At 36.2% G+C, this 25233-nt stretch overlaps 1 protein-coding gene across 2 annotated transcripts in view; it reads left to right on the top strand.

Annotated features, from left to right (window-relative positions):
* The window catches only part of cadm4 (cell adhesion molecule 4), a 330099-nt gene that overhangs the window by 141432 nt on the left and 163434 nt on the right, over window positions 1-25233 (top strand).

Here is a 25233-nt window from a genome sequence, read left to right as displayed (position 1 = left end):
ATATTGATTCAGGAGTTTAACAGGTTTTTATTCAGCATTTGATTCGCAACTGTGACTGCTCGTCTGCACATAAACGCGCGGCGCACATGCACGCATCCACATGCAAATGGTGAATCTGCATGAAGAGATGCCCAGTGGTTCAAATCTACATTTGCTGACAGTTTGAACTACTTATAAGAATTATGAGAATTGTCAGCCCGACAATATTTAATTGGATGAACATGTTTTAGTTTTATGCCTTACCCAGAATATAAAAATACATATAAACACATTTAGATCATTTTCTTTAATCTTTACTTTTGGACTGTGAAGAGACTTTCGACCAGCACAACAACACATGATTCTGAAGATGATCACCTACTGCAGCTTTAAATAGACTTAAAAAAATAAAATAAAACCAAAAATGAAAACTTTAGAACTGAAAGTGGCTCAGATGTTCTGGAATAAATGGTGTTGCAGTAATGCACAATTGTTGATCACCTGAGACTCCTTTTATAACAGCACTCTCACAAGATTATCTCTTGCTTTCACAAAAAGTTTTTCATCTTTTATTTATATTTGTTACTAATAGCCTATTTTAGTTTTGCCTACGGGTAAAGGAAGCCTATGGACTTTTTAAATTTGTTTTTAGTGCATATATTTACTGATTTGTCAAATACCCAGAATATACAGGGTGTCCGCGGGGGTTGTGAAAAGTAGTAAATGAAATTAGTCAAAATTAAGGGCATTAAAAAGTATTAAAAAGTAGTTATCTGACGAGGTATTACATTTTCGAGCTCAAGATAAATTTTTAGATTTTTAGATACATTTTCAGTTTGTGTTGAGTGCAGGCCTTTATTCTAAAATTTGCGTGGATTTATTTAAATGTTGAGAGTAGGACCGGAGCGATATCGTGAGGTGGTATGGTAACTTGGCAACAAAGCTGCAACGTCAACACACCAGGGCTCGAAATTGTGACTATTCTGGTTGCATATGCGCCCAAAAATTAAGCTATGCAACCTCATAATATATTTGGGAGCATGTGTGCGACTGCATATAATGGTTGTAGTGCGACCTGCTTAGATTTTTTCTAAAGATGTGCTGAATCGCTTTTCCCGGCCATTAAAATGGTTCATATTAGCTGTCAATCACTTAAGGCTTTCCGCTGTCAGATGACAGGGAGCTTTTGTGACTGCAGGAATTGCAAACGCCTGAAGAGTGAAAAGTACACAGGTTTGCAAATCCCACCTAAAGTTACAAATAATGGCACAGATGACCACTATCATGTGGTGAATGTTGATCCACCAACCGAGATCGAGTGTTTTCGGAGAAGGTGGCCGTATCTGGATGCGTTGCATTCACTGCGTGTTCAGCACAAATGTCCGCTAAATGTAAAATCTAATACTGTACACATCATCGCCAAAGAAGCAGGCCTTCTAAGTTTACACTGAAACTGCAGCTCATAACAAAGAACCACATTGCGCTGTTGGTCATCGCGAGAATCCTGCTCTGCCTGCTCATTTATTGGGTCGGCTGACTCGCCTGCTTTATTCCACAAACACAGAAAAATGTAAATCAGCTCATAACTAGTGTGAGCATTTACAATGACACAAACCAAAATCAAAACTTGCAAAGAGTGGCAGAAGTGAGACTTTTTTTTGAGATGTATATTCTTTTTCTATTTAATTACTGATGACTGTTTGCAGCTTTTAGCCTTGAATTGAATGATTTATTATAATCTTTTGTTTGTTTTGTAGTAGAAATATTATTCATTAAATTAACTCGCATATAAAAAAAACATATTTTTGTTTGATGTAAACTATACATTTATTCTTCATGAAGTAACAGTAGGACTTTATATAGCAGATATCCCACATTCAAGGCAGCATGATAATGACAAATGTAATTCTTTGTTAGTATTATTGTCATCATTGATTCAGCACGATTGTCTAACCGTGCTGAGAACGGTGTGTAATTGTGCCGCACTGATCCAGGCTCAGTGGAGAAACAACCGTAACCGTACTGAACTGTTCTTAGAAGAGCGGCTATTGATATTAATGACATGCATAACATTGATTAAAAACTATGAACAAAGGCCCATTGTGACATCTAGATTAATCCCTCTGCTTTACTTAAATGTATATGTTATATGCAATATGTTATTGCATTTAGAAAGATTTAATTTACGCCACTACAGTTGCAGCTCTAAGTCGTGCTGTTATTACATTTTTTTTGAAGGCATTAAAAAAGGTAGTAAAAGGTATTAAATTCAACTTAAGAAGTTCTGTATATAACCTGAAATAAATATGTTTGTTTTATTTGTGTTTAATTCGATGGAATGATAAACATGGACATGGGTGTTATTCAAAACATGACCTATTTATTTTAAAATATATTATATTTATATATTTAAAATGTTTTATTTAATTGTTTAAACCATATTACATAAATTTACAACTACTATTTTACCATTTGTTTTGGCTTTAGTTATTAAACAGATTATTAATAAATAATCAAAGAACATTTTACTGAGCTCAGTCAATAGTTTTGTCTGTAGGTCTAGTCAAAAGTCTAATACAATTAGAGCCATGGCTGCAACAAGTCGGCAACACTGTGTCTAAAATGAAACTCAGAAAACAATAAACAGAATTATTCCAAGCACAACATTGTGTTAGATTTTAGCAAATACAAATGTAACCTTGTTGATTATCACTTATGTGACTATGATCAGACCTGCCGCACTCAACTGAACAAAACATGGACAAATAAAACTCTATCACAGAGAAATAGTCATCCGCGGGGGTCCTTCTCTCATCTAAACAGGACATTAATGCATCTTTGTTTCTTATGTGTGTATCATTGTAGGTGTCCCCAAAGGTGTGTGTGTGTATCACCAGAGTCTTCAAAGTGTAGCTAAAGCAGTGTGTGTGTATCACCAGTGTCCCCAAAGGTGTGTGTGTGTATTACCCGAGTCCTCAAAGTGTAGCTAAAGCAGTGTGTGTGTATCACCAGTGTCCCCAAAGGTGTGTGTGTGTGTATCACCAGAGTCCTCAAAGTGTAGCTAAAGCAGTGTGTGTGTATCACCAAGGTCCCCAAATGTATGTGTGTATCACCAGAGTCCTCAAAGTGTAGCTAAAGCAGTGTGTGTATCACCAAGGTCCCCAAAGGTGTGTGTGTATCAACAGAGTCCCCAAAGGTATGTGTGTATCACCAGAGTCCTCAAAGTGTAGCTAAAGCAGTGTGTGTGTATCACCAAGGTCCCCAAAGGTGTGTGTGTATCAACTGAGTCCCCAAAGGTATGTGTGTATCAACTGAGTCCCCAAAGTGTAGCTAAAGCAGTGTGTGTGTGTGTATCAACAGAGTCCTCAAATGTGTGTATTTCCACTGTAGTCTAAACTAAATTAATTATAGACACTCCTCTTTCAACTAATCATTTGTATAAAGACTTTCCCAGTAATTGTTTTCACTGAGAAACGTGTCTTATGGCGCATGTAAGTAGTTAGTGTATATGGATTTGAACTTCACAACCCTTGTTTTATACAGTATGGGTTTTAGTGTGAATGGATTTTAGATGTACTATATTAACCATCATATGACTTATCAGTAGAGTTTCATCACTTCTCATATCATTGGATATTAATGTGTCCATTGAGCTTCATAAACTCACTGTAAGGTCATCCATTTACTTCTCCCTTACTGTTTTTTAAAATTAGTTTGTATGTATTATTCTGCTAACATGCTGTCTGTCACATACTATTTATGAGAGAAATATGTCATTTCATGAACAATACTTGACACCAAATGACCTTCTGACACCAGATTGAGTTATTTGTGAAGGAAAAAATGTAATTGTCTATTTTCAGTGATCTTATTTACTTTATCATATGTCTCTCTGCACTAACATTATTATAATTATTAATAATATTATATTAGAAATATTCAGATAACCGAGTCCTGAAAGTATACTTTAACCTGAGTTTGTGTATAACTGCGGTCCTCAAAGTGTGACTATACCGGAGTTTGTGTACATGTCCCCAAAGGTGAGTTATAAAATACTGTCCTCATTTTGAAGGTAATTTGTCAGGTCTTTATAGAAGTATTTTTTTGCAAATATCAACTGATATTCATAATAAGCACATTTTTAGTAGTGCAGTCATGTCTTTCTTTTGTCTCTAGACCCTTCAGAAAGGGTAGTCCCCAAAGGTAGGGTGTTGAGTCATGTGTCCTCATTGGTTTGTTAGGTGGGTATGCGTGTGTGTGTGTGTGTGTGTGCATATATATAGGTGGGCATAGATAATTTTTTAAATCTAGAATAATCTGGATTAATCTCAGAATTAATCTAGATTAAAATGGTTTATTTGAATTCTGCTGAAGGCATTTATAAATGTGTGCTACCCAAATGATACGTTTTAGAACTGGTTTCTCAAGCCAGGTGGTGCATCAGACTAGGGACTCATCTCCTTTTTCCAAAATGGATCACATTTTGTCAGATGGCTTACCGGTCAGGTATACACCTGTGCAAATATACATACATGCATGCATACATACATACATACATACATACATACATACATACATACATACATGCGTACACAAATAAACATGGATATATTTGTTTTCCTGTTTAAAAAAAATGTATAATCATTTAATTATATTAATTTTTTTATTCATTTTGATTTTATTTTTATATTAGATTTTAATATATTATACTTGATTTTTATGTTTAAGTAGTAGTCAGAATTATTATTAAGTGTTTATGATTTTTTTTCACTTATATATATATAATTTTTTTTCTCTTTGCAGGTAGTCATTTGTGCTACAACTTTTTTAGTTTCAACATTTCCTATTTTTTTATTAATTTTATTTATTTCTTCTTATTATTAAAAATGATTATTATCATTCTTATTTATTTTATTTTTATTAATTTCTTTAATTAAATTTTTTCTTTAATTGTTTTATTTTTATTTTTTACTTGACAATAATACAGTATGTGGTCAGAGGAGTAAAGTGAAATCTCCATGCAGGAAAGAAAAAAAGAAAACAGCAAAAGATGTTTTTTTTTTTTTTACTTGCACTTTCTGATTCAGGCACCAAAGCCTTTTAAAAAATCAAGAAACCCGACTAGCTCCAACCTGCAAACCATTCTCGGCTAGTTTTACAGTTGGAGAAACTCAAAATATAACCATTTTATCTTGTGGTTTTTTCATCTCCTTCAGCTGTATTTGAAGGTGGGCTGAGAGCTTGAAAGGGTTTGTTTGCTTCTCTTTGTCTTTCTGTCTCTACATAAAGGCTTGCAGGACTGCTCACGTGACTAGATGTCACTGCAATGATGGACAGTAATTAAAATGAAAGCTGTCACAAGAACTGAGCCAGCCATGCACGTCTATACCATTATACAAGCTACCAAGTAAAAATAAACTAAAACAATGCTGATTCTACATGAAAATACAGAATGTTTTATATTTAGGCATCACATGGTTTGTGTGGGCCACAGAAAAATGTTCACTCATTAGCTATTATGCATTATTTGCTTTATTCTGCTATTAACAAAACAAAATTTCACAATCTAATCAATTGTGAATGAATTAAAAGGTCAAATTCTGAAGTATAAAACTGCTAAATTTACAACACAGCAGATTCTACATTAAATTAATTTGGCCATGCACAGAATAATATTTACTCATTAGCTAACTGATATGCATTATTTTAACAAACTCAAATTCAAATTTGACTTTATTCTGGAATTAAAAGCCTCTTTTCACAATCCATCCAATCAGATTTCATCTACTTAAAAAAAAAAAGCAAACGTCCAAGTATAAAAGTATGCTAAATTTACACTATGGCAGGTGTTACTGAAGTGTTTATCATGTTTAAGCATATTTCTTCTGATGACTTCATGCTGTCAATGTAGGTGATGGAATAATGTGTACTTAATAGCTAATACATTTTATTTTTAATAAAATAATACATTTTAAAAATTAATTTTTAAGCTTTAAAAAGTCTTAAGTAATTCTTAAATATTGTGTTTTTATTGTTGTTAATCATTTTAAACAGTTCTTAATTTACCAAGTTGTTTAGGTAGAGCTACCCAATCGGGCCAACACTTGTCTAATATATATATATATATATATATATATATATATATATATATATATATATATATATATATATATATATATATATATATATATATATATATATATATATATATATATATAAATAAAAATGAATTCCTCTAAAATGAATTCCCTAATCAGGAAAAGAAAACAAAAAACAATTACACAGTACCTCCTGTGTACTCACCTCTGTAATTCACCTGTACCTCCTACGTTAGATAATATTCATAGATAAGCATAAACCTTAAGGTTTTATAACAGAAACACTTTAGGTTAAATAGGAGTTATACTCAATTTATTTGGGCCAACAAATATATATTTTTGCTTATTTATGTAGTTTTCGTCATAATACATATATTTCAACAATGTTAATTGTGTCATTAAAAAACTAGAGTTTTCTTGTTGTCATAGATTTTGACACATACATTTTGACAATAGATATAACTACTTTTTTAAAGTGTTTTTTGCAAGCAAAAAAAGTGTAAAATTCCCTGTAAACATCTAGAATTTCATTCATAATGGTCCTAAGGCCAAACCTTAAAAAAAAAAAAAAATTAAATAAAAATAAAAAAACCTGTAATATGCATTATTAGCCAGCAGATAGCTCTCTGCAACTCTCACATGGTTGCCCTCTGAAGATAAGCGGGGCTGTGCCAGGTCAGTACCTGAATAGGAGACCACATGGGAAAGCTAGGTTGCTGCCAGAAGTGGTATTAGTGAGACCAGCAGGAGGTGCTCAACCTGTGGTCTGTGTGGGTCCTAACGCCCCAGTACATTCATGGGGACTCTATCCTGCTCTGTGAGTACTGGTTTTCGAATGAGACGCTAAATCATTCAAATTACAAGTTGACCATTAAAAATCTTTTGAAAAGTTGTAACAAAGACACTGAGGCGGCGTTAGAATCCATATGCAGAAGTTCAATGAAAGGCTTGCACAGAGACATAAACGTGAAAACAGGCAGAGACTAGCAGTCCAAATCTTTCGACATACACGAGGGAAATCCAAAAGGCATGAGAAATAAGAGTCAAGGCAATAACAAACAGTCCAAAACAGAGCAATAGGGCAAAACCAAGGAACGTACTTCAGGTAAACAGGCCAGGTCATGCATAGGAAAGTAGTCAGGAACGTCACATGATGCAGTGCTTGGAGAGGCTGGTAAACTGGCAATAATTTGCAAAGTAACAGAGTCCTTGTTTATATGCTCACCAAACAGGAAGTGAGTGCAAAGGAAGCGGAGCCAAGTCAATACTCGAGTGAGGGCTTCCTCTGCTGGCGTGGCATTACAAAAGTCGAAAAGTCCTCTGTCCATCATGGCCTCCTAAAGATCCCCATATCAGAATTGGCTTCATCACTCTGTCTTCTCTCCACATCAGCTGGTCTATGGTGTGAGGTCTGGCACAATATGGCTGCTGTCGCATCACCCAGGTGGATGCTGCACACTGTGGGTGGATGAAGAGATTCCCCCAATGTGTTAAGCGCTTTGAGTGTCCAGAAAAGCGCTATTTAAATGTAATATAAATGTAATAAATGTAATTCTGTTTGACTCTATTTCGGTACTTAGCCTGTTTTGCCTGTCTAATCAACACAGATAAAAAGATCAAATCCTTAACTACATTTTTTCATTTTCTTTCACCCACTATTCCGTTTCCCTCTGAAATACATCGTATCACACAAGTAAAATGTGTTGCGAATGTCACACTTGGCATTAATATTCAGTTAAGTCATATCTCGCATGCAGTCAATCTTCCAATCTGGGCATCCGGAGAAAGTGTGTGTGAAAGAGCAGGACATCACGCATGTAGAGCCTCATGAAGGATGTGGAAATCATTAGAGCACTGAAAGAGAGCAATAAAAAGAGCAAATGACTTTATGTCAGCGACTTTATGTTGGAGGAGAGAGGAAGAGAGGGATGCGGCCATAAAAAGGGAGCGAGAGATGGATAGATAGAGCTGCAAGGGATGAAAGAAATGTATAGAAAGGAAGGGACGAATGGCAAGGGAAAGAGGGAAAGAAGGATAGAAGTCAAACTGCACATTTAATCTCCTTTACTCTCTGGCACCCTGTAAATCAACCACAAAACACTGTTACTAGAGTTTGACCAGTCACACATAGACACATACAAATGCACACACACACACACACACACACACACACACTTCTGAGATATACAGTATGTGCCAGGAAATGCTTACACTATATGGCACAGTGTTGCCATGTTTTATGGGCACGGTTCCACGCTAATATTGCTTTGTTGAGCATACTGTATGTGCTGTTAAATCATATCAAATGTATTCATTTCAGTTTCTGTAAATAGTCCTTTGTCAGAGGTTGAGTAGACACAGTCAACAATTTTGAAGTAAGTTTGGGTGGATTAATTAAGATTTAGTCCCATTTTGACCACATTAAGGTGTATAAATTTTATTTTATATACAAGAAAAGTGCCATATTTTTAGTGCTATATAATTTTATAGACAGACAATACAACATTTTTAACTTCAGAAGCATTATTTGCAGATTAAAGTGTTTGTTGGACTATCACTGATTCACAACAATTGAAAACCTTTGTAATTGATCTTATTCTTCATGTACGAGCAGGCGCAGCCCTTAAAATCTCATTTCATCATCATTTAAGTCTCAATTATTTCCATTCATTTTTAGACGTTAAAAACAGCTGGTTACGCTGCTTGATGTTGCAAACTTAAATTTTCTTCTCATATCTTTTTCTACTTTGTCTGTATAGTCATGGACATACTTGTTTGTAGAGTAAGTAGTTTGACCGTTTTCTGCCGTTTTTTATTCCTAGTCATTTCTCCCATAGGCAACTGAATCGGAAGTTCTAATACAATTGCCAAAAACGACACACTTCCTCATTGAAGAATAGGGTGTGTTTTTTCACTGCTGCAGCTCTGATACAAGTTTTATTTATGGAAAAATGACAAAGCACTGCAGTGTTTGGGTGTTCAGTGTTTGTTTGAGATAATTAGTAATTAGTTTACCGAAATGTGTATATTCCATACAAGCTGAAGATAATCAGTCAATTCTTGTCACGTGACTCGCGGTGCGCTCGAGGAGTTCAGTCACTGGATGCGTCTGTAACGCGTAAGCTGCACACCTCAACAAACAACAAACTTGCTCAAAGTCTTGAAAAGATGCAATATGCCAACGGCCCCTAAAAGGCAGCCGTCATTTGCCATCTCCAGCAGTTGATCTGCTTGCACAGCACAGCCATGGTGGGTTCACCTGATTTGTTGATAAATGGGTTGCGGATCAATTCATTTCCCTTAGTAAAGAAGCTTTCCTAAAACATCTGTTCCTTAGCCATTTTGCAGCTTGTAGGCACCCAAGTGACCGAGTTGTAAGCAAGAGAATGCTGTCATTTTTTTAAATAAAAGACTTCAAAATAAAAGATTTTTCAGACTCAGATAATAAACAAAAAAAAAGGAATAATTAATGATTTCTTGTGCGGCCCGGTACCGGTCCATGGCCTGGTGGTTAAGGAACCACTACTCTAAATTATATATATATATGAGCAAAACATTTTTCCAGCATATTTGTTCCTTGGCCGCATTTCTTTGAGTTCAAAAATTAAATAAATGAATTGACAGATATAAATAAACGAATATGTTGTCAAAAGTGTTTCCCCTCATTCATATACAGTTGAGGCAGAATTGAGTCCAGACAGAAAATCTGAGATTGAAAATCTAATTTAAGCCTGTAAATCAACAAAGCTGGATGTTGAAAGAAAGAAAGAAAGAAAATAAAACTCAGTGTCATAAAATAAACAAGAAATATTAAAGATTCAGCTCTATTCCTTATCAAATAACTGGATTTAGGCAGAAACAAGCAGACAGTCCAACGTTGAAACACAAGATGCTCTCAAAACATGCAGAGGAACATGATTATTAGGTTTAGAAAGCCAAATGTTCATGATTAATTGTTATTATTAGTACACTCAAAAATATGTTTGCTGTTTGTTCAAATTACTTATTTAAAATGAGCTAAAGCAACACAATTCTTGTGTTTTTTAGACAACAAAATTGTTTTATTTTCAATCCACTTTAATTTGTAAAACTAATAAGCTAACTTAATTCCTTCATGTTGTCCCAATACAAATTGATTGTGTGGAACCCAACATTATTTTTAATGGCATTGAAGTATTGCTATTATTATTGTTGTATTTTATTGCTGTTTTAACAATTAAACTCTTAACTCAAGCTTTCACATTCATCTCTTATGTTTATAATACCATTAGCAATTGGAAAAAAGTACTCCTGCCTTAAAAAAGGCTTATTATTTGGTTAAATCGTTATTTTTGCAATGGTAAAAGCACCGTGGTTCTCATATTGGTGGTATGAGCAGTGCTATGAGTGAAAGAATAGAGCGTGTGAGGGGCCGGCGGGTCTAAAGGCCTGGCATCAGGTGGTCATTGATTAAGTGGCTGCCCGACTGTGTTGTGTTCCTCCTGACCTCAAAGACACCTCATGCATGCACATTCAGCACAGGTGAGACAGCATGCTGGATTTATGGGTCTGGTGGCACAGCATTATTTATTTGCCCTCCCACTGTGAATTCAGACTGTCAAACCCGCAGTAGGGCCCTATGATTTCTGTTATGTGGAAAAAGCTGATGGAATCATACATTCCAGTCATAAAAAACAGAATGAGATGAATAACGACAGAATGTTGTGGTATTTGGAATATTTTGGAGGAATAAATAAACTGTTGTCCATGAATATTAAACCGCAAGAGACTACTCAATTGTGACATCTGTGTTTTCGGCTCGTCTTTGTAAATGAATGATGCTATAATGGCTCCTCTTGTCTCTTGTAACATTGCTAAGATTTGCTGTCTTACTATTTAAGGATATAAATACATCAAATTTATTTCGAGAGCTGATCTGAGAATCATTTTGCCAACATTTTATCGTTTTATGCGAGAAAAAATTTTGCTCGTTCAAACTACTTATTTAAAACACAATTCTTTGGGTTTCATTGGGACAACTTATTTTTTTATGTTCAATCCACAAAAATTTGTCAAAAGTGTTAAGTTAACTTAATCAGTTTTATTGGAACAACATGAATGAATTGTGTGAATGAATTGTTTAGTTTTTTTTTTTTTTAGTTTCTTTTTTTAGTAATTTTTGTTTAGATTTGTTTAATACAGTATTAATTAAGTTTGGTTCATTTGAAGTTTTTGTTTAGTTTAATATTTAATTTTAGAACAAGTTTAGTATGATTTTTGGGGCTGCACAGTGGTGCATTGGGTAGCGCTGTCACCTAACAGCAGAAAGGTTGCTGGTTTGAGTCAGTTGGCATTTCTGTGTGGAGTTTGCATGTTCTCCATAGGGACTTAGCCGAAAAGAAAATGAATGAATAAATGTATGAAATTGTCTGAAAGTGTATGTGTGTATATCCTGGTCCTTCAGGTTGGGGGTTGAGTGTTGGGCTCACCTTGTAAAAATTAGATGTTACGAAACACCAACATGGTGCAGCTAAATTTAAACTTTGATATAAAACAGCCCTGGTAGTAATAAAGTATAAGAAATGCTTTTTGAAAGGAAAAATTATTTTATAAGAATAGTTACCCAAAAATTTAAATTTAATCACCAATTACTCACCCTCAAGTGGTTCCAAACCTTTATGAGTTTCCTTTTCTGCTGAACAAAAATAAACAATTTTTTTAAGAACTTCAGACACCTGTAACCATTAACTTCTATTGTAGGAAAAAAAACAAGTACTATGAAAGTAAAGTGGTTGCAGGTTTCCAACATTTTTCAAAGTAACTTACTTTGTGTTTAACAGAAAAAAAGAAACTCAAACAGGTTTGTGACAAGTAACATTTTAGTAAATTACAAAATTTTCATTTATTTATTCATTCATTTATTTTCTTGTCGACTTAGTCCCTTTATTAATCTGGGGTCGTCACAGTGGAATGAACTGCCAACTTATCCATACGTCGCGGATGCCCTTCCAGCCGCAACCCATCTTTGAGAAACATCCACACACACATTCACACACACACTCATACACTACGGAAAATTTAGCCTACCCAATTCACCTGTATCACATGTCTTTGGACTGTGGGGGAAACCGGAGCACCAAGAGGAAAACCATGGGAATGCAGGAAAAACATGCAAACTCCACACAGAAACGCCAACTGAGCCAAGGATCGAACCAGCGACCCAGCGACCTTCTTGCTGTGAGGCTTCACCCACAGAATTTTCAGTTTTCTGCAAAATAATTTTTTTTTGTTTTTGTTGATGAAATAAAATGGAATTTGAGAAAATAAAAGTGAAAAAAAAAGAATTTCATACAAGGCCCTACAACTGTTAACTCATTCAGTGGGAATGGAAATCATAAAAGCAGGTGCACTACATAATGAAGATCTGATTAAGTAATAAAGCATGTGGCTTTAACACTAATACAAACCCTCAGTTTGTCCCCTTGGATGACCACCATGCTCCCATCCTGAGGCAAAGAGAAATGAAGAAGCTATGGGGCTAAAGTCGAGTGTGGGTGTTTTGTGGTAATTAAATGGATAGTTTAAGCAAATGCATGCATGCTCGTGTGTGTAATTTTTGCTGTATGTTGCTGATGGGGATGAGCTGGCTTTTAAATGAGTCGGAAATGAGGCAATTTGCTCCACAGAGAATAATGCTTTCATCTGCGTGAGCTGCAACACATGTGCTTGATAATTCACAAGCCTCCTGTTCACACAGACATTCTGCGTTGCTGTGCAATTACTGTGTCCTTGTTCTGTCCCCTTTAAATGTCACCATGTGTGCGCTGGAGCAAAGGCTTGTCAAGAGGGAGGATTGGGAGTTCACACGCACCTGAAGGTTTCTGTGTTATTTGGCACCAAATCCCATGTGCATTTGTGTGTAGAGGGTTTCACGTTGAGAACCGTTCGAGAACGCCACAGATGCGGTAATTAACAATTAAATCTTGGCAAACCGAATTTTAAATTTGCTATTGGTGTTTTGGTTTTAGCAAATTGCATCTGAGCATTTCCTATGTCGATTTTAATTCCAGTTTGCATGTTCATGGAGGGTCTTGCCATCTGTGGCAACCACTGTTTTATGAACCATCATATTGTTTCAATTAGACTCTTCCGACTGCATGTAGTTAAAATTAAAGCACATTTGTGTGTTGTTAGGGTTTGCTTATCTGTTATCTTTGATGACATCTGCATTATGTGTTGTTGTAAGGGTGACATTTATCTTTTTAATCCTTATTTGCTCTATTTAGTTTGCTGTAGTTTTTTTTAATTACTGTATTTATTTATTGACAAATTTCTTTTTAAAAGTAAACCAGAATGTTTGCTATTATATAGTCAATTTAAGGTAAGGTCACACTGCACTTTTTGCACAATGGAGTATATGCATAGCTAGTGTTTTTCAGCCAATGATGAAAGCTTAATGCGACTATTTTCAATTTCATAAGGCTCCTTTTACAGCATCAATGTTGTAATGTAATTTAAGTTAAATAGACTAAAGCATTTATTTAGCTGTCAAGCATAAAACAAGATGTAAGGCCATATAACCACCAGAATCAGCAGGCAAGTGTAGAAACTCCATTGAAAATACTGGGGTAAAATATATTTTGTCATATTTTAAAGACTTGGAAGGGGGAAATGGAGTTTAATGCAGTGCTTCTTGTCCGGTCTGAGACTCACTTTGTATTGTATATCTATCAGGCAATGAAGATTGCTGCTTTTTAAAGAAATCAGACCTTAAATGTGGCAATTTTAAAATGGAAAGACGATTCTTAGGAGGCGCTGGGGCTGGCTGGCTGCAATTAAAATCAGTGTGCATATACCATATTGACTTCCATTCAAACGTATGCTCCAGACCAGAAATGCAAGCTTCTGCGATCCATTCCAAAGTTCAAGCTTAATGAATTCTGATCTGTGAATACATGTCACATGAATGTGTGAGACCAACAGATCAAAACTTGACCTCTCTGAAAAAAAAGCGAAACATTGTAGAATCATTCATTTGAGCAGTATCACATTATCTTGTTTTTGTAGCAACATCTGAACAATTTTTGCATGCTCAAAGTGTAGTGTGACCACAGCTTTAGTCTCAATGATGTGGTCTTTTTTAAATTCCAAAAAGTAAGAAAATAAGATAAAATGCTCTATTAGGTATGCCAGGCTGGTAGTTGGTGATAGTAACACAGAAAATCACACAAGCAGAATCAATAAAGATATATATTTTAAAATGTGCACATTAAAACCACTTGACCACTTGATTTAAAGGCCCTTAAAATGCTAACATGTAAACGAATGGCTAAAATTCATAAAAACGTTTAGCATTTTTAGTCCACAATAATGTCTAAACCTGCCTTTGGAAACACCATGAGCCCAATCATACACCCGGCACAATAAGGCGCAAGATGTGTTTGGCGTGATGTGTTGCTGTTTTCAGACCAGCGCAATCCTAATTTTCCTGTTTTCCACCACGTTGTTTAAATATTAAACCCATTTGCGCCGCTTTGTGTACTCAAGGGTGTACCGCGGTCTAGAAAGGAGGTGTGTTAAGGTGCAATGTTGACACGTTGCTATTTTGAGGAACTAAAATAGAGTGCGTAATTGACCGGCTGAAAGCAGGTCTGAAGTCCAGTGCAGAGTGTGCCTTAAACACCTACACATTTCTTAATACATGCAGGATGTACAGCAATACGCAAATATCTTTACAAATGAAGAAGAATTAAAGGATTAAAATATTACCAAAATTACTTTCTACATAAATATAAAGCCACTGCCACCATGCCTTCTTCATCTCAGGGGCTTTTTTCAGTTTATTCATGACAACTAGCATTTGTATAATGTTGTTATTATTAGTAGTATTATATGCATATTTATATTTGTTTTAATAAAAACAAGCTTAGATTTATCAACTTGTCAGGTATTTCACTATATGGGGCATAGAACGTGTGTTTGGATATAACTGGTTTTTGACCACACTTTATTATAATTGTTCATTTATTCATTTGCTGGAAATTAGAACTAAATTTAAAAAATAGTCTTGAAACAAATCTTTGTGCTTAAAATTAAATATGTTGACAAATAGATGTCTTTTGTGGAGTGCATACAACACTCTCCTTATCCGCCAATGTGAAGGAGTAAAGTAAAGAGTAAAAGTAAAGTAAAGACAAAGAATGGAGGAGGCTCATTCTTTATTCTTATGCTGAAGATGTTCTGTTTGACTGTTTTCTCACTAATGAAGCATTCAGTTTTTCCACTTACAACGTCCGCCATGTAAATAGCAAATGTACCACGGCATGATGCAACTGACTCTTATGCTGCATTTACACCAGACACGGAAGAAGCATCAAGCGTCAGTGATTTACATGTTAAGTCAATGCAAAGACGCAAACAGACATCCTGCGACGCAATATGCGTGAATGAGGTGGCGCGTTTCGGAGATTGACGTGCTTTTTGCGCGGATCACTCAAGTTGGAAAATCTGAACTTCAGCGGAAACTTTTCTGGAGGAGTTTATGAACTCACAGAGCTGGGTGCATCTCTGAAAGGATTTAGTGCACTCAGACACTGTGAGTAGCGCACAAATAGCGTGATTTTACCACGCGTGCCTTGTCTGGTGTGAACACAGCATTAAAGATCAGAGAGGTTTGATGCAATTTATCCTCAAAGCACACCTATAATTTATTAAAAGAATAAGATCTCTTACTGCAAACAGTGCTTTACCATACCTAAAATAAAAGTGGATTCAGACACGCCCTTAATGCTTTTGCGCCATGCGGTTTAGACTTTGCGCCTTGATCATGTAATATGTGTATTTTATATAGCGAATTTATTGTGTATGGCCATATATACCCAAAGCGCTTTACAATCATGAGGGGTGGGGGGGCCTCTTAATAACCACAGAGAGTCAGGACCTCGGTTTAACACCTACTGAGGCCTACTGACAGTATAGTGTCCCCTTCACTTTTACAGGAGCATTAGGACTCACACAGACCGCAGGTTGAGCGCCCCTTGCTGGCCTCTCTAACACCACTTCCAACCTAGGCAACCTAGTTGTCCCATGTGGTCTCCCATCCAGGTACTGACCAGGCTCAGTCCTGCTTAACTTCAGTGAGTAACCGGTCTTGGGCTTGCAGGGTGATGTGGCTGTGGCATGTGGTCATTAAAACAGATCCCCATCTGTCACAATTTGCATTGTTTTTGTTGTTTTGGTTTGTTTTGTTTGATTTTAAACCCAAAAGTTACTACGTTTTTCAAATAACTAGATAGATGCTAAATGTATCGGTCAAAAAAAAACAACTTTTTTTTTACATAACTCTAGAATTAGAAACACCTGTGAGGGTGTCATCTGCTGAAATCTATAGTGATGTTGAAATAAACAACATCAGCCATAAACAACCTACACTAACATTAAGCCTATCCTGGATTCATGCAGCTCAGCACTAAGTGTCAGAACTGAATCACTCTCATTATAATCAACAAAGCTGTCTGTAATGGAAATGCCATCAATGACAGTTTGGTGAGTAAACTATTTTAAAATTACGTTGCAGATAACATAAACAACAGCATAGCAAAATCCATCATTCTTTGACAGTTCCATTAATTCAGCAGAATAGCTTCCTTTTGGCTATTTAAGAGAAAAAAAGCGATGATCAATATGTTTCATCCCAAGCACTGCATTTCGACAGTACTGTAAATACAGTATACTGTACATCGAGGAGTACTCATCAGATGATTTTATGTGGGATTTTAAGTCTTTAAAGTGTCAAATAAACATTATGCTGAGGATTGTGGACACTGTCAGAGTACACATTTATGTTTACAAGTTCCTTTAGAAAGCATTTATTTCTTTTCAGCTTTTCAGACCAGCTCATTATTTGACAGGCGTTTTTAATCATTCGAGGAAGGAAGAGCCACACTTGAAAAGAAACAGTTCATCTGTTTTAGCAACACACGCCTCTCTCTCACTTTCTCTTTCTTTGCTCTCTTGTTTTTATTCAAATCAGGAGTGAACTCGAGGTCAAGAATGATATAATAATGCTATCATCAATAAGCGAGCACTCAGGTTATGTACAGCTGCAGGCACAGATGTTTGTGTCTATAACTCTGCCTACACACTTGAAAAAGCTTTGAAGCGATTGACGGATATGCATGTCTAAAGTTCATCAGTTTAAAACCAAGTGGGAATAAAAACATTTTGAGTTTCCTTGGCCTGCCTTTCTGAGTTTTCTATTGATTAACAGAAAGCACTAAACCAATTTAAATGGTTATTTGACTCAAAAATTGAACAATTTGTAATCATTTTCTCACCCTCCTGAGACTTTTGTTCATCTTTGGAGCGCAAAAGAAGATATTTTAATAATATCTAAAATATTTCTGCCTAGCTGCTAAAACTCTGTTCACTTAAAAGTTTAGAGCTTCAAATGATGAGTAGTTTAGTCCCTGATGAGACGTAAAGGCTGCGCTTCCCTATAGATATACATCAAACATTAGCGAGAGAAACATGACATATGTGTTGTCAATGCAAAGCAGTTATGCATACAGAATTTATGCATAGAGTTTACGGCAATGTTGCTCGTTTATATTTTTGAATCTTAAAGGATTAGTTCACACAAATCTGAAAATTCTTCCATCATTTACTAATCCTCAACTGGTCCCAAACCTTTATGAGGTTCTTTATTCTGTTGTAAACTAAAGAGGATATTTTGAAGGAAAAACAAATACTACGGAAGTCAAAGAGTACAAGTTTCTAGCTTCAAAATATTTTATTTTGTGTTCTATATAAGAAAGAAATTCGTAGAGCTTTGGAAGATGTGAAGGGTTAGTAAATGATAACAGAATTTTCGGTCTGACTTTATATTAAGTGTCCTTAACTACAATGCACTTAAAATATAAATATAAATACAATGTACTTAATGTCTTCATAATGTATCGCAGAAAACTTCTGGTGCTCTTGAGGTGGGATATGGGTAAGGTTATAGGGACAGATTTAGTAGTATGGGTATATTCTCAGCAATAAAGGTACAGGAGCTGTCACTGGGGCAGTACCTTTTTAAAAAATACAAATTTGTACCCAAATAGTTCATAATGATACCTTATAGGTACGTTTTATTTACATTTTGGTACTAATATGCCCCATTGAGGTACCAATGCGGATTCTTTGGGTACAAAAATGTATGTTTTGAAAAGGTACTGCCCCAGTGACAGCTCCTGTTTTTCTGAGAGTGTAGGTTTAAGAGTTAGCTAAAGTGTAAGGGATGGTCAAAAGTGTAATTACAAATGTAATTACAGAAATTAATTACAAATGTAATTATATGCAGGTATTTAGTCAAGTATAAGTACAATGTAAAAACATGCATTTACACAATAACCACATTGTAATGAATTATTAATATCAGTCTAAGTACATACTGGCCCTTTAATATAAAGTGGGACTGAATTGTCAGTTTGACCTAAGGGTGAAAAAAGACTGTGAAAAAAAACCTAAATTGTGTGTGTTTGTTTTTTTTTTTTTTTGTCTTGAAATGTCATTACTTTTTCTAAAATGACCCAAACATTATAAAAATAAGGTAAAACAGTGGTCTTAGGGGTCAATTTGGACCCAACAGCTGTAAAACCATTTACACACCAAAAAGCTACAGTACATAGGCACATCTGCAAATATGTGGAAACTCCAACAGGCACTTGCACACACAATAAGAAACTAGTATTGTGTGCTATTGATTGATCTCACTCTCATCTTCTCTCCATGATCCTACACAGGATAAAATAGTTAAAAACTCAGTTAAAATAGAATCACGATAGACAAAATATTTGCAGACAAGTCATGAAAGCATCTTTTACTAATAGGGAATGCTCATATCTTGGTGCTGTAGAATGCATCAGAATGCTGTTGGAAGTGGTGTTTGTTAGGCCAGTAGGTCTGTGTGAGCCTTAATGCCCCAGTATAGTGAAGGGAACACTATACTGTCAGTGAGCACTGTCTTTCAGATGAGACGTTAAACCGAGTCCCTCCATCGGCCCTTACCAATCATCTCCATCCACTGAATTGGCTCTATATAGCACCAATAGCTGGTGTGTGGTGAAGCACTGGCTGTCATCGCATCATCCAAGTGGATGCTGCACACTGTTTGTGGTGTGGAGAGACCCCCTCATGATTGTGAAGCGCTTTGAGTGTATAAATGCACTATATAAATACACATTACATTACATACTGAATAAATTGGAGGTCTAAATTTAAATTAAATTTTACTGCATTATTTTAGGTTTAGTGAAGGTGGATCATTGTTTAATATACTGTAAAACGTAACATTTAAAGCAGTATGATTATGACTTCTGTCACAATAGCCAGTGTTAGACAACACCCTTGAGTCCCTTGAACAGCAAAGATGAAGGAGCTGCTTGTGGAAGACTGGCAACAGTAATTCTGTCTGTAGAACTTAACCATATAAATTATCCTATTTGATAAAAGAGTTTCTAAGGCCAATATATTATATCAACTTTATCATTATTTTGTTTATAAAGCTGTTGTATATGATTTGATAACTGGTAACAGGTAAAAAAAAAAAGAAGAAAACTACCTGAATTGTTCTCTTTTGTCAAAATATGGCAAAACTATATTTTTTTCATTAAAATTAACTTGTTGAGAGAAAAAAGTTGCACAAACGCCTGATATATCAAATGTGATACAAAATAAAAATGGAAAAAAGTGTATATGGTAAAAATGGTCAAGATGGTTTAATAAACATCTCAGTTCCAGAAAATCTGAATTTTCTGCCTATTTTTGATAACTCAGGTCTTAACTCAACAACCATATGAACAAAGAGCACGCTAGGGAGAAAATCCTTTCAGTTTTAGTGCTGAAAAGCTGCTAGCAAATAACTAATTTAAACAGTACCTGTTGAAGAGCCATTTTGCATCTGCAGCCTAAGATCATCTGAGGTTCTTCCTCCTGACAACTACACTTCCTAATCGGTTTGCTTTTGTCAGATTGTCTGCAGGGGTGAATCGGGGATAAATCAGCCTAAAGCTCCTGTGGTATGAGCTCGGATTAAGTCAGTAAAGACTTATTTTTTGACTTTTAGCACACACAAAGGATTCACATTGCTTCATAAAAATGGAATTTTACCACTGGAGTCCCATAGACTACTTTTCTGTCGTTTTTCTGAAGCCTGAGATTTAATGGAGGGGTATAAATCTAAACATACCTTGTGTTGTGAAAATAAATATAATGCCTGATGGGTTTGGAAACAACATGTGAGTGGGTAAATGACGAGTACATAACGAGTTCCTTCAATATTTCCCAACATTTGGTCACCGTCATTTTCCTTTTTCTATCCTTTCCATTATCTGATGAGGCGTACGCTCCACTGTGTAGGCACCATGAGGGTTGCACTATTAATGCATTTTCACTGTGTCCGCCTGAATAAAAAGGTCACAGTCCTCTGAGAGCACTGAGAGTACACTGTGCCTGTACTGAGAGGAGAGCGAAACAGAAGGTGGTCAGTGTATACTTGTTTACTTTAAGGTGAGTCCAATGCACCGTATTGATTTTGTGTGTATATAGTGTGTGGCTACACAAAGCAGGCATACTTATTGTGCGTAGCCATTCACCGCATTACTTAGGCTTGATTGGAGGAGTGAAAAAACGAGCGTGAGGCAAGAACGAGACGTGGACAGTGGGGGAAAGAGCGAGACCAGAGGTCGGAATGAATGACAGCAAAGTGGGGATGGGGTAACGAACGAAGCGCCACTGAATTCTCCCTAATGAAGACAAATCGAGGTCTGAGCCCGACGGTGATTGCAGTGGATGGTTGTGGTAACAGGGTGGCGAATGTATAATGTTCAAACATCTCCCATAAGAGCGGCAATAATAGCCCCCTGAGTCTGAAGTAACCAGGCCATGACATCATCGCCTCACATCGCATCCCTACGACAGCCGCTCTCTTACAGCTGTTGCCAGGCACCGGTCACCATGGAGATGTAATATAGGCTGGGGTTAAGAGTTAGGGTAACGGACGGGTGGGGGCTCTTGACTGTTGAGGGTTTGGTATGTTTATGCTTGTGTTGCTAAGGTGTCGACACTTCAAGGTCAGGTTGTGGTAGTGGTCATCTTAATATGCAATAGAGGACGCTAATGGAGGACAACGATGGGAATGCGCATGGGATATTATTAGTAATATTGCACACTTCACCTGACTGTCAGAAAAAGAGAGAGCGAGAGAAAATGAGTGGAATTTTAGGGAAAGATAAAAGGTAATGACCAAGACAGGCAGTAAATGTGAAGTGAGAGAAAAAGAGCGGGAAAGAGTGGTGACCCTCTCGGAGTCTAATGGCTGATCTACTGCAGAGTGACACATAGCCTTTACCCACCCATCTCTCTAATGATGTACCAGGCATGACAAAGATGACACATACACAGTCTGTCAAAGCGGAGCTTCATGGGTCATTCCTGTTATGAGCACTGTAATTTTTAACTGATGATTATGCTTGTGTTGTTCTTGAAGCGTTTCTTTTTAATTTAAGTGGACAGGAAATAAAATTTTAGCCTGTTTTTTAATATGTTATTAATCTTATTGTGACGGATTCGCTCATGTGCACTCATAAAAAAGGACAGATTTACTAAATGAATCTGTATTTAAGTGGTTTAATGTATCTGCTGAGTGATTTTAGTTTTATAAAAAAGGAAACTTAGCTTAGGACAGCATCTTTTTTTAATGTAAACAGAAAACACTCTCAATTGTCACTATTGCATGTTAATTAAATGTGTGATTTGCTATTTTATAAACCTTCATTATGTAAGGGGACAATATTTATTGATTTAATTTACTTTATTCAATTGAGTATTAACTCATATCTAAAGTATTAAATAATTACAATGGTAATTGACATGTAGATGTTGATGTTTTTTTGAAAATAATTAGGTTTATAGTAAAGTCATTATCACACTATTTATTAAACTATTATACACTACCTGAAAAAAGTCTTGTTGCCTTTCTAGGTTTTTGGAACAACAAATAATTACTAGACTTCTAGTTGCTCACTTGGTACCAAAAGGGGCTTATATGAAAGGCAACGGCCTCAAGATTCACTTATTCTTTTCTAAAATAAAATATGATCATGCCTTAATTTTAATTATTTAACTAGGACATAATTGTCTGACTTTGCTTAAACAAAAGTCTTGTCACTTGACAGAAATAATGTACAGTCTAGAATATAAAGTCAAGGTGCAGTGGAAAAAGCATTAATATTGTGTATGACTCCCATGAGCTTGGAGGACTGCATCCACACATCTCTGCAATGACTCAAAAAAAATTATTAATAAAGTCATCTGGAATGGCAAAGAAAGCGTTCTTGCAGGACACCCAGAGTTAATCAAGAATCTTTGGATTCATCATCAATTCCTCATCCTTCATCTTACTCAAGACATGATCAATGATGTTCATATCTGGTAACTTCTCTGGCCAATCCTGAAGCACCTTGACCTTCTTTACTTTCTGGAACTTTGATGTGGAGGCTGAAGTATGAGAAGGAGCGCTATCCTGATGAAGAATTTGCCCTTTCCTTTGTTTTGTAATGTAATGAGCAACACGAATGTCTTGATACCGCAGGCTGGTAATGTTGCCATCCACTCTGCAGATCTCTCGCACGCCCCTATACTGAATGTAACCCCAAACCATGAAATTTCCATCACCAAACTTGACTGATTTCTGTGAGAATCTTGGGTCCATGGGGGTTCCAATAGGACTTCTGCAGTATTTGTGATAATTTGAATGCAGTTCAACAGATGACTCAAGAGAAAAATCTTCCTTCTGCCACTTTTCCAAATGATCAACTAGAAGTCAGGTTATTATTTGTTACTCTTACAACAAGGATCGATGACAAGACTTTTGTCAGGTAGTGTACTATCGCTGTTGGCTTTACTTGGCCTCCTCACCTTTGACTCCTTCGAGCTTGTAATTTTAATCAACATATTGAGTTATAATTAAATGATTAAATCTCTCTAGTGATGTATGCTGGACTTTGTTATTTGGTGTGCTTAAATTTCACCCCTTTCTTTAGATAAATAAAATACACCTCCATTTTTGTATACAACACTCATCCTAGCATCTAGTTTTTTAAGTCGCAGCCCTATATACTTTAATGATCTGTTGATGTTGATCATGTTACATTGGGATGTACTCTGTCACATTGTGGAAGAAAAAATCTGTTGTTGCTTCCTTATTAAGTACAAAAACTAGGGATGCCCCGATAGATTGACTAGAGGTCGGCCGATAATCTCATTTCATGACTCGATCGGTACACGCCAACCTGGCTGATCTCACGAACTGATCGCAAGTGTTTGATTATGATTTTACAACAGTTTACCCGCAGAGGGGATGCATTTGCACAACAAAGCGGAATGATGCATGGGGCATGAGCGATCGCTGTGCTCCCAATTGTATATCCATTGTTTTGAGCTGCAATTCTCAATTTATTCTCTATTTATTTAGAGACCAAACATATTTTGTCCTATCAAAATAAAGTGGCAACAAAAATAGAGATAATTATTTAAACATAAAAACAAAGATCAACAAAGAATTGAAACAGCAACAACACCAGAATGGCTCCTTAGCAATGGTCGCACAAGACACGCACAGAATTCTCAGACCTTCATCAGGACAAGATACAGAGATTCTTAGCAAGTATGTGTCATACTCATATTCATAGCTGCCCTTGTTTTACCTCTAAAGAGTGGATGAGCATGAGAACAGATCGCAAGAGGCACATCAATAATCTAAGCACAATTGTTAAGTTAAATGTATAGATATAACTTTTTATAATATACTTGTTGCAAAAATCAAAAGTTCATAGGCCTATTTTCTTTTAGAAAAAAAGTCACGTTTATATGTGTGCATTAATGATTCATCCATCATTTGCAGTGTTTCCAAATTGCATTGTCAATTTTTTTTTTACCAATTCTTTTTTATTAATCTGTTTTATCTATTTTGTTCTGTAAAGCTGCTTCTGACATTTATTTATTCTCATGGGTAAGACGAAATCCAATTAAATATCTCACTTTGGTACAGAGTTGGTATTCGATATCAGCTTCAAAAATGCTGATCGGAGCATCCCAACAAAAAGATTTGGAAACATGCTCTTGTTAAGCTAAGATTTAACCAAACAGATCTTGTTACCATCCTCTTGCTGTGTTTTATAAACAAAAAGCGAACATCAACAAAGAGACATTTCTCAAAATATCAACAAACCACATTACATGTCATACAGTTTTGGGATTACGAAGAACGAGCAGATGATGACAGAATTTTCAGTTTAGGCTGAATTATCCCTTTTGTACATTATGGGTACATAAAAATGAAATGCATAATGGGAATGACCCAGCTGCATTTTTCTTCACCCATTTCCATTTTCTCCCACTCCCTCCATCTCCCCGGCTGCCTCGCTTAAGAGTTGAGTAATAAAGCACTTTGTACGTCTCACTGCTAAACTCCCACAGCATTTTAAGTTAGTCTAACATTCATTAAGCAACGCTGCAAATCTTTGCTAGCACAGCTAAGCAGCCTTTCTTCGTTCCACATCCCTAGCTTAGCGATTTTTGAAGCGCTGCCCTGCTGTGCCTCCACACCTGCCTTTGACAGAGGATTTATAAAGGGACCATCATGCTGTTTTATTAAAGTCCATTAAAGGAAAATGGTGCTGGATCTACTGGGGTCATTTACTGGAGCTCCCCGCACTTCGTTAGTTTAGCCATTATTAAAGAAGCGCTCCAAGCCGAGTTCGGATCACCTCCTGCCATTAATATCTCTCGTTGACGCTAAAGTCATGAATATCAAAATGGCTGCTTCACAGTACAGTTGCCCCAGGTCGTCGTGGTCCTCAGGTGCTGATGGGAACATGGATCTTCGGATCGATTCTAATGTTTAGTCAGACAATAATACAAGTGCAAATCTGATCACAGCTCCACGGGTGTTGCTTTGGCCATTTACCTCATCCTTTGGCATTAGCATTAGCGCCCTGAGTTATGTACCATTGTCAGTTTCGCTCGTCCTCTTTTATTCATAGCGGAAGAGCTAATGGCTCCCAAAGCTTCCTGATAATTAGCATTCTTGCTCAGCCTCGATTATATTAACCGCTAATGTACACCGAACGCA

The sequence above is a fragment of the Danio rerio genome, chromosome 16 (assembly GCF_052040795.2).
Source record: "Danio rerio strain M-AB ecotype USA chromosome 16, GRCz13ab, whole genome shotgun sequence".
NCBI classification, from domain to species: domain Eukaryota; kingdom Metazoa; phylum Chordata; class Actinopteri; order Cypriniformes; family Danionidae; genus Danio; species Danio rerio.
The sequence above is the reverse complement of the archived record's forward strand: the minus strand, read 5'-3'. Positions and strand labels throughout refer to the sequence as shown.